Genomic DNA, 19,134 nt, shown 5'->3' on the forward strand with positions numbered 1-19,134 from the left:
CAAAATGTACCCAAAGTGGTCCACACCAAGACACATCATCATCAAAATGCCCCATGTTAAATACAAAGAGAGAATCTTAAAATCAGCAAGAGAAAAGCAGTCAGTTACCTACAAAGAGCTCCCTTTGCACTGTTAGCTGATTTCTCAAAAGAAATTTTACAGGCCAGAAAGAAGTGGCAAAAGACATTCAAGGTGATGAAAAGTAATGACCTACAACCGAGATTATTCTATCCTGTAAAGCTATCATTTAGAATCTATGGACATATCAAGAATTTCCCATACAAGAAAAAGCTAAAGGAATTCATCATCACGAAACCACTATTATATGAAATGTTGAAGGGTTTTCTTGAAGGAGAAGAAGAACAAAAATATAAACAATAAAATGGCAATTAATACATATCTATCAACAATTGAATCTACAAACAAAATGAGCAAGCAGAACATAAGTAGACTCATAGAAACAGAGAACTTTTTGTTGTTTTCCAGAGGGGTGAGGCTGAGGGATGGGTAAAAAGATGAAGGAATTAAGAAGTACAAATTGTTTGTTAGACTAATCAGCCTCAAAGGAAAGGGGGAGGGAGGATGGGATGAGATAAACCAAAGAACTTCTATGTATATATGCACAACCAATGGACACCAACAATAATGTGGGATAGGCAGGAGGGAGGCGGGATTGGGTCGGAGGGGGTCAATGGGGAAAAAAAGGGGGTGACATCTGTAATACATTCAATAATAAAGATGAGTTTAAAAAAGGAATGTGATAAAAAAAACTAATAAATACATATTAAGAGCTTTTAAGAATTTGTATTTTTGACATATAATAAATGTGAATATAAACTTAAATGAGATATAGGTTTTCTTACCAACATCATTATTTATTTTAGTATAGATTATTGAAGGTTGATGATCATTAAAAAGTCTGTAATGTTTAATTATTTGATGAGATCTCCATGCCAATGTGGCTAGGAGAAATATTTAATTTACACAGAAGCCATTTTCATTCTTCTGTTAGTCAGATATATCATGGCGATGAATGTGTACCTTGATATCAATAAAGACAGAATAAGAAAATCTTGATAAATGACATCACTTCCATAATTATTAAAATGGAGACAACTAAAAATATGCTACAAATTGACACAATATTGGAGTCTTTGTATAGCTTGGTGTATTTTATTTTGTTATAAGAAATATAACATAGAACATAATGTCTCAGATGTTACAAAATATTTATGACATATAAACTTTAAAAAACAACTCATGAACAAGTATTAGTAAATAACAGAAAATATTTAAATATAATAAAATGTATGTCTTGATATTGCATGACTCGATATTTTTTATTAATTCAAAATAATTTGCTAACTTAAATTTAAATACACTATTAAGCAAATAAGCAAATACAAATGAAGATTGAGACATCTTTGTTCATGTATGAAGTATGATAAGACATCAATATAACTATTGGCAAGATGATGTTGTATTTTATAATTTAGATCGATCATTTTATTATTTAGGAAATTGTGATTCATATAGATGGAAACCATTTGATGAAGAAATTGTCCTTTTCACTGTGAGACAAGACTGCTTTAGAAATAATTACAACTTGGTGACTTATAAAACAATGAATATTTTATGTAAGTATTTTAAAATGTCATTTATTATTTAAGTTAGATTCTATTAAAATGCTCATAAAATATTTTGGTCATGATAGAGTAAGCAGTTAGGTTAGTAAATTCCATTGTTATATCTGGAAGTCAGTTTACATGTAACAGTTGTATAGAGCTATATAAAATCTAAATCAAATAAAAAACTTTTTCAGGAACATTGAGCTACTAGTGAACTAGAATCATGACTTGAATCTAGACTCTAGAATAAGGACTGGAACCTTGATGTATAAGTTATCTTTTGCTGTGCAACATATTATCTGCAAACTTAGTGGTTTTGATATAGTTATAATAACCTGGCTAATGAGCAATAGGAAAGGAGCTAAAGGGAAGACTAGATAATACAGGGATGCCATTTACACAGCTTTTCCAGGAGGCTATAGTTAGCACTCTCCATGTCTACATTCCAGAGATTGCTGGGGGAAGGGTTTGAGTGACATGGGAAAAATGCTTACCTGTCAATCACACCTGGGAACAAGTCAGTGGTCAAAACAGGATTGGCCACTGCAAGGGCCCAAAATCTGAATATTCAAACTCCTAAACAAAGGAATTTCTCTTAGCCTTTGGTTCTGTCGCTCTCTTGGGACTCCTGTTACAGGGGCACGCTCCCCTGCATTTGCCCACGTGGCTTATGGCCAAGTGGGACCATTAAAGACTGATGGAATGAATCTAGCCTGATGCCTAATGCTACGTCAGACTCAGCTTCACAGTGGAATGGCAACTCTGGACACTCGCCCTGCTTCTAGCTCTGCTAAATCTCCAAATGCTCTTTCCAGGACTAGGTTAAGGGAACTGGGATTTTGGAACCCCTGGGATATACTCCACACAAATTATTTTACCACATCTCATCCTTCCACACAAGCCTCTGGAAATGCTTTTTCCAGCTGTGTCCCAAAAGCCCCACTTCCACTAGTGGTGGGGAAATCGGATGCAATCATTTCTCTGGTAAGTTCGCTATCTGGAAGACAAAGTCTTTTCACACCACTTCCATATGCAATTTGAATGCTTTCCTTTCTCTAAGACTCTCTCATTACTTCTCCCCCCATTTTGTTTGACCTATTTATGCTTTTTTGAGTTTGTGGTGCTTATCTTCCTTATGTGTATTGAAATTTTTTTTTTTTTATCCTCACCCGAGGACATTTTTCCCATTTTTTTGTTCAGGTAGAGTGGGAAGGAGAGAGAGGAACAGAGAGAGAGAGAGAGAGAAACATTGATGTGAAAGGGACACATCGAGTGGCTGCCACCCGCACGACCAACCAGGGCCGGGGACAAACTGCAACCGAGGTACGCGCCCTTAGCGGGAACTGAACCCGGGTCTCTCAGGACCGCAGGCCGACGCTCTAACCGCTGAGCCAAACCGGCCAGGGCTGAAATTTTTATGATACAGTTCACTTTCTGCTAGGATTCTTTTCCAGGGTGGTTTGCTTATGAAATGATCTAAACAAGGTCTGTGAGTTGGCTTTTCATTGTTCACAGCTCTGAAGCTGGCTTCACATTAGCGACGAAGTTCTGGGCTTTGCACCACACACACAGAAATTTCATCCCAGGCTTGCTCCAGCAAGGGGCCAACTTCCAGTCTTGTATTTTGTAGAAATTGTTTTTACCTAAAATTATGGGCCAAATTCAACATTAGCAAGTAGAATTATTATAGCCATGTTGGAGACAGTTCTACATACCTTTTTAATAAGAATTATTGAGGTGGGATAACAACTTTTTATTCTGTGGACTATAATATTTTAATCTCCAATCCCCATCGACTTTCCCTTTATGGACCACAAATATTTTTTTCTTACATTCATCTATATCTGTTTGTCTATCATCTATCTGTACATCTATGTATCTGTCTTCTAACTTTTTAATGCAGTTTCATCAGGAGATAGGAGATCTTTTTTCTTAATTAGGCTCATGGGCCTTATAATAAACAAGTCACTTGAGGTAAATAAACATTATTTTATTACTCCAATAAATATTTGGGCTTATAATGGGCTAAGTGCAAGTGTTACGAACATTAGAAAATCTATTTCTTATCATATTATTTGTGACAACATGAGTGGTCCTCTAGGGCATTATGCTAAGTGAAATAAATCAGACAGACAGAGAAGGACAAATGCTGTAAAATATCATTTATATGTGTAATCTAAAAAAAAGTTGAACTCACAGACAGAGAGCAGAAAAATAATTAACAGGGTCTGGAGGCTGGGGAAATGGGAAGATGTTTATCAAAGTGTACAAACTTTGAGTTCTAAGATTAATAGATCCGGGGAATCTAATATATTGTGATGATAATAGTTAATACTATATTATAAACTTGAAAGTTGCTAAGAGAGTAGATCTTAAATATTCGTAAAACACACACACACAGGTAATTATGTGAGGTGATGGAAGTAGTAACTAACACTACATAGGTAATCATTTTGAAATATATAAATACATTAAATCAACGTGTTGTATACCTTAAACTTATACATTACATGTAAATTATATCTCAATTACAATAAAAAAAGAAAAAATATCTTTCTTAAAAATTTTTCTGTTCTATTTTTTCCATAAGTATATAGTAATTTTTTTTTAAATTTTGGATAAAAAGATCTGTTGAAAATTAAAATTATTATACCTAATTAGTAGCTAACCTAAGGTATTTTTAATGACTTTAAATATTGCTATATCTCTGTTGTTATTTTGTTTTATTATTGAGTTATTTTATCTAACAAGGATTTACTTATGGATATACTTGTCACATATTTAATGAAAGTAATCTCAAATAGTTTGGATAAAGAATCCAAATCATCACAAATTTTTGTTTTCTGGAAAGTGAATTATTTTTTTCAAGGATCCAACACAATTGTTACCTTAAAATTCTCTCTAATGTATTACAGTTTGAATCATAGTGAATTATTAAGACCATCTAGACCTTTTTCAGTAATAGTGTGTACATTTATTTTATGCAATTACATGGTACTCATTATAAATAGCTTAATGATAAAAATAATGGAAGAAAAAATGTTGAATATGTTATACATTAAAGTGCTTTATGAATGGCTGCCAATATTTTTACATTTGCTTTCTATAAAGTGTAGTGCAATAATTAATGAAATCTATAAATGTTACAGAATAATTTTTATGGGAAAATGTATCTAATACGATGAAGTCCAAAATAGCAATGATCACATAGAAGATTCTAATTTGAGAAATACTCAGCAGGTTCATGAACTTAAATAAATTCATTTTGAAATTAAAATATAGAATATAACATGAAAATGGTACGATGCTAGTTGAGAGATTTTTTTCTCAGTTATAGGAGAGATTTTCCTATCCTTACTACTCACAATTTAAAATTAAATAGTGGTATAAATGTTTATTAAAATATTATAAATTGAAATACTAAAATGAGGAACATTTTAAATTCATAAAATAATAAAGGAGCTTATTTAATAAAAATAAACAACTTACATAAAAATATCAATAATTCAAATAAAAATATTTAAAAAAACATTTTTTCACACACAAAAAGAAAAGGATAATTAAACATGTAAATAGGAGCCCAGTCTCACCAGTATTTTTAAAATTGTTGAATTCAAATGACAATGAAATCGTTATTAAGAGATTCAAAACTACCTTGAACCAAAAGTACTGCTACTATTTTTGCAATTTCTGAACATTTGATGAATAAAATAAAATAATTATGTTTTCTAAAATATTCATTTTATTGCTGTTGAAGTAAAGTTGGCTATTATAACATAGAGCAAACATCAAATAGACTTGCAAGCTCTTCCATCTTCAAGGAAATCCTTGGTGCAGGCCCTTCAAGAGAGATATGAGTCTACATTGCAGGCGGATCTGTTCACAACACTATATCCTACTTGGCCTAGCAAAGAAATATATAGAAATGCACGGACATGTTTGCTACTCTGATCCACACAAAGTACAGGGGTTCACAGATAAATTGCTCCTCAAAGAATCTGAGTAAACAGTTCACTGCAGTATTTGAAAAAAAAAAAGTTGATAATATATGATGTAACAACAAAAAAGTTACTTCCATACACTTCTGATGTGTTCTACCTATTTAAAGGTAATAGGTAATTTTAATATTCTTAAATTTAAACATGAACAAACTCAATGACACTGAATATCCTAACAATATCTTACAGATAGCACTTATCTTTGTGATGTCTTATCTATTTTATATATATATATATATATATATATATATATATATATATATATATATATATTTATATGCAATAAGCTTGGGTTTGTTTTAAAATAAACCAGATATTTAGAATATTCATTAATCTAATAAAATAATCTATCTTTATGTGTGAAATTTTACCTTCCACTAATCGTTTGGCTTAAATAAAATACATCTTAATGAAATCATTTATCTGTTTCAACTTTTCCCTAAGTTTCTATATAGCTAATAGTCATATACATAACTATGTTTGCACATTTTGACTATTCAATACTTTATGCTTTCATTCAAATGAATCAAGAACTATACATTTGTAACTACTTTTGAATCAAAATACAAAATGAAGTCAATAAAATGAGATTTAATAAAGGAGTTTAGAAGTTTCAGAATCAATCCAAAATTCAGTCCATTGAAGCAAACTGTGTATTCTGAAATTTTAACATTAACTTGAACTACATTTTTATCCTTGAAAGTGTGTTTCAGTTGATCAGAGGATAAACTTTAAAGATAGGTATACATTCAGATAAACTCCACAGGACATAAAGAATGATGAAAAGTAATTCCCTCATGTTCAAACTTTGAAAGATACATACATATGAAAATGTCCACACAAGAATGTGATTAACCAGCATATCAAAAAGCATTTTGCCCTGGCCTACGGTCCAGAGAGACCGGGGTTCAGTTCCCACTAAGGGCACGTACCTTGGTTGCAGTTTGTCTCCAGCCCTGGTAGGTTCGTGTGGGTGGCAGCCACTCGATGTGTCCCTTTCACATCAATGTTTCTCTCTCTCTCTCTCTTCCTTTCTCTTCCTCCTGCTCTGTCTGAACAAAAAATGAAAAAAAAAAAAAAAATGTCCTTGGGTAAGGATTAAAAAAAAAAAAAGGATTTTAATTTTATAAATCTATTTTCCTACTTATGGAAAATGCAAATATAGATATCAAAGATATATTTTGTCCTACAACATTCCTTAGTTGGAAGTGAACAGGTTCTGATTTAAAATAGACATTGATTAACTATCCCTGACATTTGTACAAAAGTTTTACTCCCAGGAAAGAGACAGCTTAGTTGAATATGGTTAAGAACAAATAAAGTAGCCCCAAGAAAATTGTGTGCAGAAATGTAAAATATGGCTTGAATTAACAATGGAAAATATTAAAGTATCCCATTGTTCAGTTATTTATCTGAAAAAAAAAAAGTTTTGTTACTTAAACATTACCAAAACATGGAAGTTCACTTTAATGTGGATAATGGTAAAAAAAAAAAAAAAATTATTTCTTATTTATTCTCCATCACCTGCACACCTACATGTCTCTCCTTCCACTATTCCCATCCATGCCATTTTCCCCACAGATATACACACACCTCTGAAACCAAGTGGCAGTGATTGCATCCGGGTTTGTTGTCTCAAAAAAATCAAAGAATGGATTCATGGACAAAGGGGCAAGCAAAAGCAAAATTTATTTGAAAAATAAACAGACTCCTCATAGTGGGGAGGGGAGCCAAGTGGGTTGCTGGTGAGGCTCCTGTGTCCAGCGGTAGATTGATGCCTTGCTAGCCTCAAATTGATCCTTTCAAGGAATTCTTCCTTAGCAACATCCATGCATTTTAAAACTTGTGTTTCCCGCTTAACTGGGTTTAGCCCTAGGTCATCTAGTTCCACATTCATATTACCCTTCCAGAAAAAGTATATGTGGGCCTCACTGATTTTTTAAAAAAGCTCACCCTATCAGGTGAATTGGGGCAGATGTAATTAGCAAAGATATATTTTGTCGCACAACATTCCTTAGTTGGAAGTGGACAGGTTCTGATTTAAAAATAGGCATTGGTTAACTATCCCTGACATTTGTACAAAAGTTTTACTCCCAGGAAAGAGACAGCTTAGTGGAATATGGTTAAGAACAAATAAAGTAGCCCCAGGTATCTATAGGAGCCTTAGTGTCTTCTCTTTTTATGATTATTTCAACTTCTCCCAGACTATTCGTGAGGAGGAGGGGAAACGGCCTTGGAGCAACCCTATGCTTGCTGTTGGTTTCTTTATAAATCCAATTTTGCTTTTCTTAATGCTTTTTAAGGTAACCTGGCTTTCTGCAAGAGAAACATACTCTATAGTCTGGCAGCAGAACTCATTCAGCAATCTTATTGTCCTGCTCCCAGAAACCAGCAAGTATATTAATTGGAATAGGTCAGAATTGCCACCAGTATATTCTTTAACAGTAAATAAAATTCATTTGCAAACCCATCAGGGTCTCAGAGAAAGGAACTAGATAATTGCTGCCCCCCTCTTGCCTGAAACCAGTCTTTCTGGGTTTTGTTGTTGTTGTTGTTATGTAATTGACCTGTGCTCTTTCCAAAAGCTTCTAATTTGCAATCAAGATAAGCTTTTCATTTCTATAAGTCAAGAGTGTTAATGGGGGCTGGGAGGTCTGGCCTTGGAAGCACAATTTTCCATGTTGATTTTCATTTTATTTTGAGACCTGTAGAATATAAATAAACTTCCAGATATACTGTGTAGCTGTCTGGCCTCTGTGCCAAGCTCCAAGTCCACGCAAACCTCTCCATGGTCCCGTCCCTCACTGCCTAACCTGCCTCTATGTCCTCATCAGTTTCCTTAAGCACACTGCACAATTAATTAATTATATTTATATTATTTTATTCTTCAATTTAGATTGTATAACTGTTCAAAATAATTGCTGCCTCTCCCTGTGTAGGAAATTTACAACCACATCCCATAGTCATAAGGTATGGTCGTTGTTAGGTAGCCAGGCGCCGCCGGTGGGAGGTGGGAAGAAACCGAAGAGCCAAACAGCCGAATAGGCAGAAATCAGGCTTTATTGGGTACACTCCGGGCGGGTTCACAGACTCCGGGGGTCGAGTCCGAGAAGCTGTGCCTGATGCTGGGGGTTGTGATTTTTATATCTGCGCCTGTGGCAGCGGGAACTTGTTGTTAGGGTTAGGTCCTGAGGGGCTACGCATGGGGGCCCCTGGAATGTGAGTCTATTGTCCCGGAGCAAACAGTTCCTGGACTAGGACAGGAGAATGGGACAGGAGTTGATCTATGAGTTCGGGGCAAACAGTTCCTGAAACAGGGTGGGAGTCTGGGTTGGGTAAGCGAGGTAATGGCTGAGCAGTTTGCCTGGCGCCAGTTCCCAGGCTCTCGGACAGTCGTTAAGGTAACTTACAGTAACAGACTTTATTCTGAGCAACAAATTTGTGGCTACATCAACTTTCTGTATCTGCTTCAATTTGCATGTTTAAGGAGTTTAAATTGAAACAATTATTTTCTTTTGAAACCATCAAAGGTAAAGGAGTTGTTTTAAAGATAGAAAAAATAGGAATACATTATAGGAATAACACAATCTTAAATATATATGCATTTTGTAAAGTGAAAACAACTCTAAAGTCAGATAAAGATTAATGTAGTCACTTGGGATGCTGCTTATGTACAGAAATTAATTTTCAATAAAAAGGAAACTAAGGACAGGGCCAAGGATCTGTTGAATTTAATAAAACCAAAACTGCCCTTGTGCCCAATTTCAATAACTACATAGCATCAGTGATAACATAAATAAAGGCACAACACATTTAGTTGCAAGTTGTGAATGACTGTTTTAGAAGGAGGGTACCTACATTCAGTAAGTTTCCACTGTGTGCAAAGAGCTTAATGTACAATACTTTTCATTACCTTATTCAATTTAATCACACAAAGATATATAGATCACTGTACTATTTCAATACACAATAAAATGAGGCTTAGAGGAGATACATGTGCAGATTCTGCCTACCTTTAGAAATTACATTCTTTACATCATGATGCCAAATGGCCTTATCTTTAATTCCACAAGAGAACCACTAACAGAAATAGTAGGTGACCTTTGTCAAAATAGAGTTTTGTAGGACTTTGGAAAAAACTATAAAAACCATGGCTAAATGGAGATTCCTCTATGATCGTGGGGGGGGAAAAAATCAATGTCTTTTTTTTGTTGTTTCTCAGCTTTGCGCAGGAGAGAACACATTAGCCCATGTAAGATATGACTTAGCAGAGGTTCACTGAAGAGAGCCGATAAGAACACAATCTAAAACCATGTGAAGTAGCACTTTTCCTAGGTGACCTTTCTAGTTTTGCAGTCTATCTGTTTTATCTAAATCTACTATTTTAATAGATGCTATATTTAACAGTTTCCTTCCATTTTTGAAAAAGGCTGAAATATAAATAAACTCACAAAAATAAAATTTGAAAGTTGATAGTTATGAAAGGCATATCCAAAATTAAATGTATTACTTATCAATTTGATAAAATCAAATCTTAGCAAGCCTGGGCAGAAAATTGTGTATACTAAATAGAAAAACGTAACAGCAATCCCAGGAAGTCAAATAGCCATGCATTCATCATACCTGAGCATGTGCACTTTGACTCTAAGCTTGTATTTACTTTTTTGCCTGGTGTTTCATATTAATAAAAATAAGCACACACATTCATTTACATTTAAAAATGTCAAGGTCAGGTTTCTTGAGTGCTAAATGGGAACCAGCTGTGACTTTCAGACTGCAAATTCAACTCAAAATATAAAAAATATAGCTTTTTAATGAAGAGTCTTATTTAGAATGTCTACAGGTCATTATGTAAGAAGACATGGTTAGTGATAATGGATAATGTTAAATCAAGAAAAGATCACGCTTTTAGAAATATCAATACCACAAAACCACATTTCTCACAAGGCACCCAGAACTTACAAATGCATCATATCTTAATTGAAAGAATGAACTTTCTTCAGAGATTATACTTTGCACTTGATGCCTTGATTTATTAATATAATTTCCTTTGTCTTTGGAGTTCCTTTTCTAGATTTAGACCAAAGACGTTTTGATCAAAATACAAAATTGAATAAAAACTGCTTGATTTTTTTTATCTTATGCTCTTATATTAATCCACTTAGTGAGGTTGCTCCCATAGTTGTTTGCTGTGTACACATAAAACCACTGTTTTAGGAGGAACAGTTATTAGAAAACTTTCATGAACGGTAGGATGTGTTATTTCAGACACTGTAAGCTCAGATGCAATGACGTAATAAAGCGAGGTACCTGTTCCTGAGGATCATGTACTTAGTAACAATAATGCTGAACAGTGAGCCGCAATGATGGGAGTTCGTGTAATGTGTTACAAAGAAAGATATGTGAGAAATGCCATTACTTCAATATAATCGTGTCCCTATCAGTAACCATTTATTTCATTTATTTTCTTATTGTATTGTATTTTATTTTCGTTAATGTGCTGAAGTACACTGGAAACCTCAGAACAGGCTTTTTAAAAAATCCACAGTGCAGACACGTTTCAAAACTTGTCTTTTTGTTTTGAATGTTTTGACAGCAGAAAAAAATGTTCAAAGCCAATCTAAGTAACTTACTCTGTTTGAACCTTCCAGTTTTTATTTGTATTTAGATACAGAAAAGGGAAACAAAATATATTTAAAATCTGTTAGGAATGACTGGATCTTTTTATATCTTTTTCTTTTTATTAAACTCCATTTATCATCATAAAACCCAAACAAAAGAAATGATCCACTCATTTTATTCACAGGCACCTATAATGAATATATAGCTTAATAAATAAAATAGCAGTCATACAATTAGGAGAATAAATCTACAGTAGGTTTTGAGAGATAATTATACATTTAGTTTAATTAGAGATACTAATTTTTAATTGGTTTTAACTGTCACAGGATCATCTTTAAAATAAATTATTTGTTGTGAACACAAAATGAATTATTTGATGTGAATACAGAAATAAACAATATTCTTGATTACGACTATTTGCTATTTTGTTCAATGTCAGATTTTCAGAGGAGTGATCAGTAATAGTATTATCCATACAACACTCATATGATATGGGCTGGCTGGAAAATGCCCCTCTTCGTGTCTTAATCCCTGGAACATGTAAGATTTACATATATGGCAAAAAAACACTCTGCAGGTGTAATTAAGTAAATAATTTTGAGATGGGAAGGTTATCCTAAATTTTCCAGGTGGCCCCAGTGTGATCAAAGCTTCCTTATAAAAGTGGATTCAGAGGATCAGGGGAGGAATAGAAGATGTAATGATAGAAGCAAGAGTGTGGTGATATTAAGGGACCAGGAGCCAAGGGACCAGGTGGCCACTAGAGGCTTGAAAAAGGCAAGGAAACAGCCATCCTCATCAACCCTACTAGTCAACATCTTGATTTTGGATGTTCTACCTTCAGAACTAGAAGAGGGATAAATTTATGGTGTTTTAAGCTACTAAGTACATGGCAGTTTGTTACAGCAACAATAGAAAACTAATATACCAACTGAAAGAAAGTGAGAGTTACTATAATAACAGAAGGCAGATAACAGAGTTTAGGATTGGAAGAATGACAAGCTATACCAATGAACATTTTATTTTTAAGTAAATAAGTCAATCTACCTGGAAGGTACACAAATTTAAATCTGTGTCCACCTAATAGCATGAACCAAAATTAACCAAAAAAAATAGACAAATTGAGAAATCATAGGTAGATATTTTTGACATATTTCTCTTAATAACTTACAGATAAAAAAGTAAACTCATTAAGTATTCTGTACTAAAATATGAATGTGGTTATCAGGATAGATCTAACTGATGCACATTGAAGATTGCAGATGGCATGGAATATTAGCCAAATATGGCACATAGTGGGCCAAAAGAAAGCTAAAATAATTTTTAAGAATTAAAGAAGTGTGAAATTACAAAATTATAGATACACATGACAAATTCTTAGAAAAAGAAGCCTTAACAAAACTGATATAAAAAAGATACCCAGCTGGCGTGGCTCAGTTGGTTGATTATTATCCCATGCACCAAGAGGTTGCCAATTTGATTCCTGGGGCTGGTGCCTGGGTTGTGGGCTTGGTCCCCAGTGGGGGGCGTGCAGGAGGCAGCAGATGGATGTTTCTATCTCTCTCTCTCTCCCTTCCTCTCTCTCTCAAATCAATTTTAAAATACTGATATAAAATGAAATATGAGATTGAAATAGATGTGTACTACTAATTTTAAATTTTCTTACAAAGTAATGTCCAGGGCCCAGACAGGACAAGCATTTCAAACACTGAGTGAAACAATTATAGTAACATTTAAAAAATATTAGAGGAAATAAAAGCAGGAGAACTACTCTTTTCATGAAACTAGTAAACTAAACTAGTAAACTATAATATAAAAGACTATAACATAAAACATAATATATAATGAATATTACAGCCTGATGTGTTAACATGGGTTCAAAATGATGAACAAAGGATTAGCAGAACAAACTTAGTGTCAGTAATTATTAATGTTAATATTGGGTTCATTTCAACAATGTAAGAGTACTTTAACAATTGAAATCCAATCAATAGAATTTATTACATGGTTGAAATAATGAACAAAAATCACATAAGAAAATTTTAAAGTAAATTAAGAACAATATGCTTGTAATATCAGATGTAAAACATATATTTATAAAACAACATTCATTCAAGACAAAAACTCATGAAAACAAGGAATAGAACAAATTTAGGAATGTCTTTACTCTCATATAGAGTAACACCACAAAATCCAACAATAGATATCATACTTAATTATGGATTATTTACAAAATTTCTCTTGATGTTGGGAAAAAATACTTATGATTGCCACCTTTATTCAGTATTATACTTCAGATTTTACCAAGTAGAATAATGTAAGAAAATAAAAATACAAGAACAAGAAAGAAACTGCTAAAACTACTATGATTTAAAACTACTATGATTGCTATGAACATCTAAATGCAAAAACAAACAAAAATCTAAACAATTAGAAGTAGTTGAATTGAATGAAGTTACTAGATATAAAATCAATATAAAGAGATCAGTCCCATCTCTATAAAGTATAGCATTTAAATTAAAAGCTAAAAGTGATGCTACTTGAAATAACAAAAATAAATGGGCATAAATATAATAAAAACTGTGCAACATTTCTACTAATAATATACAAAAATATTTAAAAAAAACTAAAGGAAGCTTAAATATAGGGAGACAAAGTATTCATTAACTAAGTAATCTCACTTTTATAAAAATATTTTCCCAAATAGATATATAGACTTAATTTAATGCCATTAAAAGTCCCAGCTGTTATTGTGTGAAACTGATAAGCTGATACAAAAATAGATATAGAGATACAAAGATAGTTAATACCCAAAACAATCTTGCAGTAGAAGAGCAAGGTTAGAAAATCTATATTATTAGATAATAATAGTATATAACTATAATGTGATATTGCTTCAAGTTTTCAGAAATAGAACCACACGTGCATGGACACATGGTTTATTGCAAAATTAACATTTCAGTTTAGTGGAAAAAGGGTCAATTGAATATTCCAGTTAGGAAAAGAAAAATAAGTCACTAAGTTCCAGGTTAAATAAATCTTTAAGAATGAAAATAAATTTTCTGGAAGAAATTTTAGTTATACTTATGAAATAAGAGAAATGGAAGAAATTTTAAACAAGACATACATATCAGTTACTATAAAGAAGGAAACTAATAATTGAAACCACAGTAATTTTCAGAATGCATGTTTATCAAAGCCATTTTCAAAGGGGATGAAAAGGTTATTTATAAAGTAGTTGAAGATATTTGCAACATATGGAACCATCTACTATCCAAAATGTATAGTAATTCTTGAAACAATAATAAATATAAATATAAAATTCCCAGTTATGGGTAAAAGCTATGAGTGGTACTTCCCCCAGAAAACAAATATTTAAAAGGACAATAAACATATACAAAAGTTTCAGTCTTACTAATCACTATAGAAATGCCAAAAACATCCTCAATGAGATACAACTATAAACCTACCAGAATGCTTAATGTAAAGGATTATCAATGCCAAGTGTTGACAAGGGTGTGAGGCAGGAATGAGAACACCATCAATGCTGGTGGAAATTTTAAATCACATTGATATCAGAGTTAGTGATGTACCAATATCTGCTTGCCATTGTACTAACTTACCTTTTCTCTTTTGCTTTTGAAGAAATGTTTGTGTAATGTTGGCAATGGTGTTGTATAAGATTGTAGGTCCATTTTTGTGATGTACTAGGTGTATACAGATGCATAATTGTTTCCCCATTCACTGGGTGGCCAACCTTTGCAGCCAAGATTACAGGCAGAAATGTAAGTGCAAGCCAAGAAAGAGACTAGTGCATGGTATGTGGTCACAAAGAGCAGATAAGGCGTATACCGAGCTCAAGTGGCACAGAATTGACTTGCAACAAGGACAGAGTAAGAGTACAGGTGAGCCAGCCCCTTGAGTGCAGCAGGCCCCCGTGGCCAGGGGATCCAGTCCATAGGCAATGCACTGACTTAGTGGCACACCCCCAATTTGAGCTGCAGTGGAAGTACCCCAGCTCCTCTCCAGTAGGTTAGGAAACACAGAAAGATATGGGCATGCCTGATGGCTAAAGACAGAACAGAGGAGAATACCATGTGTATGAAATATGGAAAAGTATTTCCACACAAGGTGATAAGCCAGCAAAGACAGGGAGGGTTTTCTTACTCTCGGTGAGGGTGTGCCCCAGGCCCAAGACCCATGCTATGCAGCCCAGTGGCAGAAACACTACCCTTCCCAAGAATAATGAGTGCCTGCGTTCACATTAATGGTATGATATGAAAACGCCTCACATGAAATATTCTTTATTTTGACAAATTTACCAAAGTCTGCATTCATGCCGTCAATCTTGACTTTTCACAGCATCAAAATTGTTACTATCTTTATAAGAAAGAAAATTAAATCAATAAATTTCAAAAAAGAAGTTAGTAAAATAAAAATGTCATTTCTTAAAAATGAGAAACAATTCTCACTGACTCAGACATACTTACATGCATGTGACTAACCCATCCTCTCTCCGGGAAAAAGCAAATTGAATTTGATTGTTTCTGTATTTAATGTCATTCAGGTTAGGCCAGTCAATGAGGCAAAGTTGCTTAAGTCTATAGGACAAATTTCCTTTTAAAAACTCATCTTATTTGCTTCAATATTTCTTCTTTCCTATGATTTTCTAATTCAACATTCCGTGGAACATTCAGATATGTTAATTACTCCAAACAAGTAAAAATCCAAATCAGTTGCCTGAAAGATGGTTTATTTAAAAACATATATATGTTTAATGTGATATAATTGTAATGATTTAAAAGTTCAACTTTTGGAAGATATTCTTTTTAATTATGTTTTAATTATTAAGACTTTACGTTATAAAAAATCATATGCTTGCCAAAAAAGAGCATTCTTTTTTTTCCTTTTGCATCTTTCTTTTATTTTATTTTTGTTACAGATGTTCCTCCTTTTTTTTACCCCATTGACACCCTCTGCCCCATCCCCCCGCCCTGTCCCTGGCTTTGTTGTCCATGTCCATCGGTTATGCGTACATGCATATAAGTTCTGTGGCTTATCTCTTCCCTCCCCCCACCACCCCCTCTTCTGAGGGTTGTCAGTCTGTACCCTACTTCCATGTTTCTGGGTCTACCCTATTCCTCAGACTGTTATGTTCATTATATTCCACAAATAAGTGAAATCATGTGGTATTTGTCTTTTTCTGCTTGGCTTGTTTCACTTAGGATAAGACTCTCCAGGTCCCTCCCTCCATGTCATCTCAAAGGATACGAGATCTTTCGCTGCATAGTACTCCATTGTGTATATGTACCACTGCTTTTTGATCCATTCGTCTACTGATGGTCAGTTGGGCTGTTTCCATATCTTAGCTATTGTAAATAGAGCTGCTATGAACACAGGGTACATATATTCTTTCTGATTGGTGTTTCAGGCTTCTTAGGGTATATTCCTAGAAGTGGGATAACTGGGTCAAATGGAAGTTCAATTTTTAATTTTTTGAGGTAACACCATAGCGTTTTCCATAGTGGCTGCACCAGTCTGCATTCCCACCAGCAGTGTACTAGAGTCCCCTTTTCTCCACACCCTTGCCAACACTTGTTGTTTGATAATTTGTTGATGGCAGCCATTCTGACAGGTGTGAGGTGATACCTCATTGTTGTTTTAATTTGCATCTCTCTGATAATTAGTAAAAAGAGCATTCTTAATCTCTAGTGTTTCTTAGTATGTATAGGTGCTAAAGTAAAGGTAACTAGAACTAACTCATTACTTGCTATTTACTGCACAGTGAAGTTGTCTCACAGTGTCTTATTTAATCATTTCTATGATATGAAGCTTTAGAAATTAAAAGTCATTCTCAAAAGAGCAAGTGTCATATGATTAAATCAACATAGACATTTAGGAATATAAAACTTTAATATAACTCATGCACATAGAGCACTAGCCAGGATATAAATTTAATAAGTTTAAAAGAACATTTTAATCACCTATGATAGCAACACTGCTATTCGGGGTTATCAACAATGGAATTAGCTTTCCTACTTAGCATTAAACTATCAATTACTAGAAATTCTCACACTGGCAATGAGTTTACAATTACTTTCATAGAAGAACAGGGAACAGGCATCATCTCTAAACACCAGGGAGAAATACTATTTCTGTTACTTTATCACTGGAATAAAATGACATTATGGAATAAAATGAATGTCCTTCGGGTTATAATATATTGTTTCAAATTTCTATTTACCTAACTAGACAACAGGACTATATAACAAGGGTAGAACTTTTTTTTTATGTCATTTAAAGAATTAATTCCAAGCTTTAATTACGATTTACACCGCACTTTGGGAAACTTTGAGCTAAAGGGTCTCAATTTTTCTTCTTTAACAAGAGAGGTGACCTCAGCCTTCACTAAGTGCTTAGTGGAAGCATTTAGCACAGCAAAATTGCAGGAGCATCCCAAGAGAAAATGAACTGCCATTGATAGCAATGTCCTTTACAGAAAAGGAACTTCAAAACAATTTTACTTTAGTAAAAGAAAGAAGATAGAGCTGATTAACTCCGGGCTAATCAAACGAGCTGGCCAAAACACTAAATGGGATGCTCGCGACGCTTTTTTTTTAAACAAAAGTAATCAAGGAAATGTGTCATGGTAATGACTTTTATCATGAGGTTCTGAAACCCCTGTACACTTAGAGAAAGGTATTATTTGAAGATATAGGTTGTCCTTAGCCTGTATTGTACTTTGTACTTGCCTTTCACAAGAATACAGGTATAGAGTTTAGTTCTAAAGATTGTACTCAAAGGATTTCTAATTTAGAATTTCAGAGGGTTACAAAGGACTTTAAGTTTAAAAAGTTACAGAATAAAAAATAAAATGGTATATGAATACCTGCATATATGTATGTATGAAATTTTGAATATATTGATATGTGCTATTTGACAAACGATCATATGCAAAAATAAATTTAGTCAATATCGGTACCAAGTAATAGTTTTAAATAATTTAGTCTGTAAAATCTTTTGGATACAAAATAGCATATTATATTATCAACATAGATCTCTAAAATTCCAGTTGAATTTCTTTCAGAATATCACTATATTAGTTACTCGTTATCTCATGACAAATATCAGGAAAATAAATTTGACCCATATCATCCTTTCAATAAAGAATGTCACTGAAATTACACACACACACACACACACACACACACACACACATCTAAATCTATGTTCCTACTTTCAAATTGAGAGCATTTAAAAAATATATATAGGAAGCCATCAGGGTGCACATTTTTAAGTTACTGAAGTGCCTTTCGGAGAGATCTGTTTCCTCCAAGAACATTCTATGAACTGCAGCTTTTCTTCAGCTCACTTAGCTAGAGTAAAATTGAGTGTCTCTGACTCTCATAGTGCCTGTTTCAAAACTGTGAGCAACTTAATTGTATTGGCCCAGACTAGAGAAAATATGTCTCACTTTCAACTTTACTTTTCAGTGTTTATTTCCTTCTGCTTGTATAGGGTTAAACTGCGTGTCTTTTCCCTGTTTTTTCAAAGTGGAAGCTTAGTTTTAGATCCTTCATCTGTTTTAATGCATCATTATGTACTCTAAATTTCCCTCTGTGCACTGTCTTGATGCATCCCACACAGTCTGATAAGTTACGTTTTGATTTTCAATAAGTTAGAAATATTTAATTTCTCTTGAGGCTTCTGCAATCCATTTGTTATTTAGAAGTGTGTTCTTTAATCTTCAAATATTTGGGAATATTCCAGCTATCTTTCTGTAATTGATTTCTGGTGTAATTTTATTTTGATTTGAGAACATATTTTCTATTATTTCTATTCTTTTAAATTTCTTGAACTGTGTTTTATAGCCCAGATGTGGTCTA

Source organism: Molossus molossus, unplaced genomic scaffold (genome assembly GCF_014108415.1).
Source record: "Molossus molossus isolate mMolMol1 unplaced genomic scaffold, mMolMol1.p scaffold_m16_p_5, whole genome shotgun sequence".
In the NCBI taxonomy this organism is placed as follows: domain Eukaryota; kingdom Metazoa; phylum Chordata; class Mammalia; order Chiroptera; family Molossidae; genus Molossus; species Molossus molossus.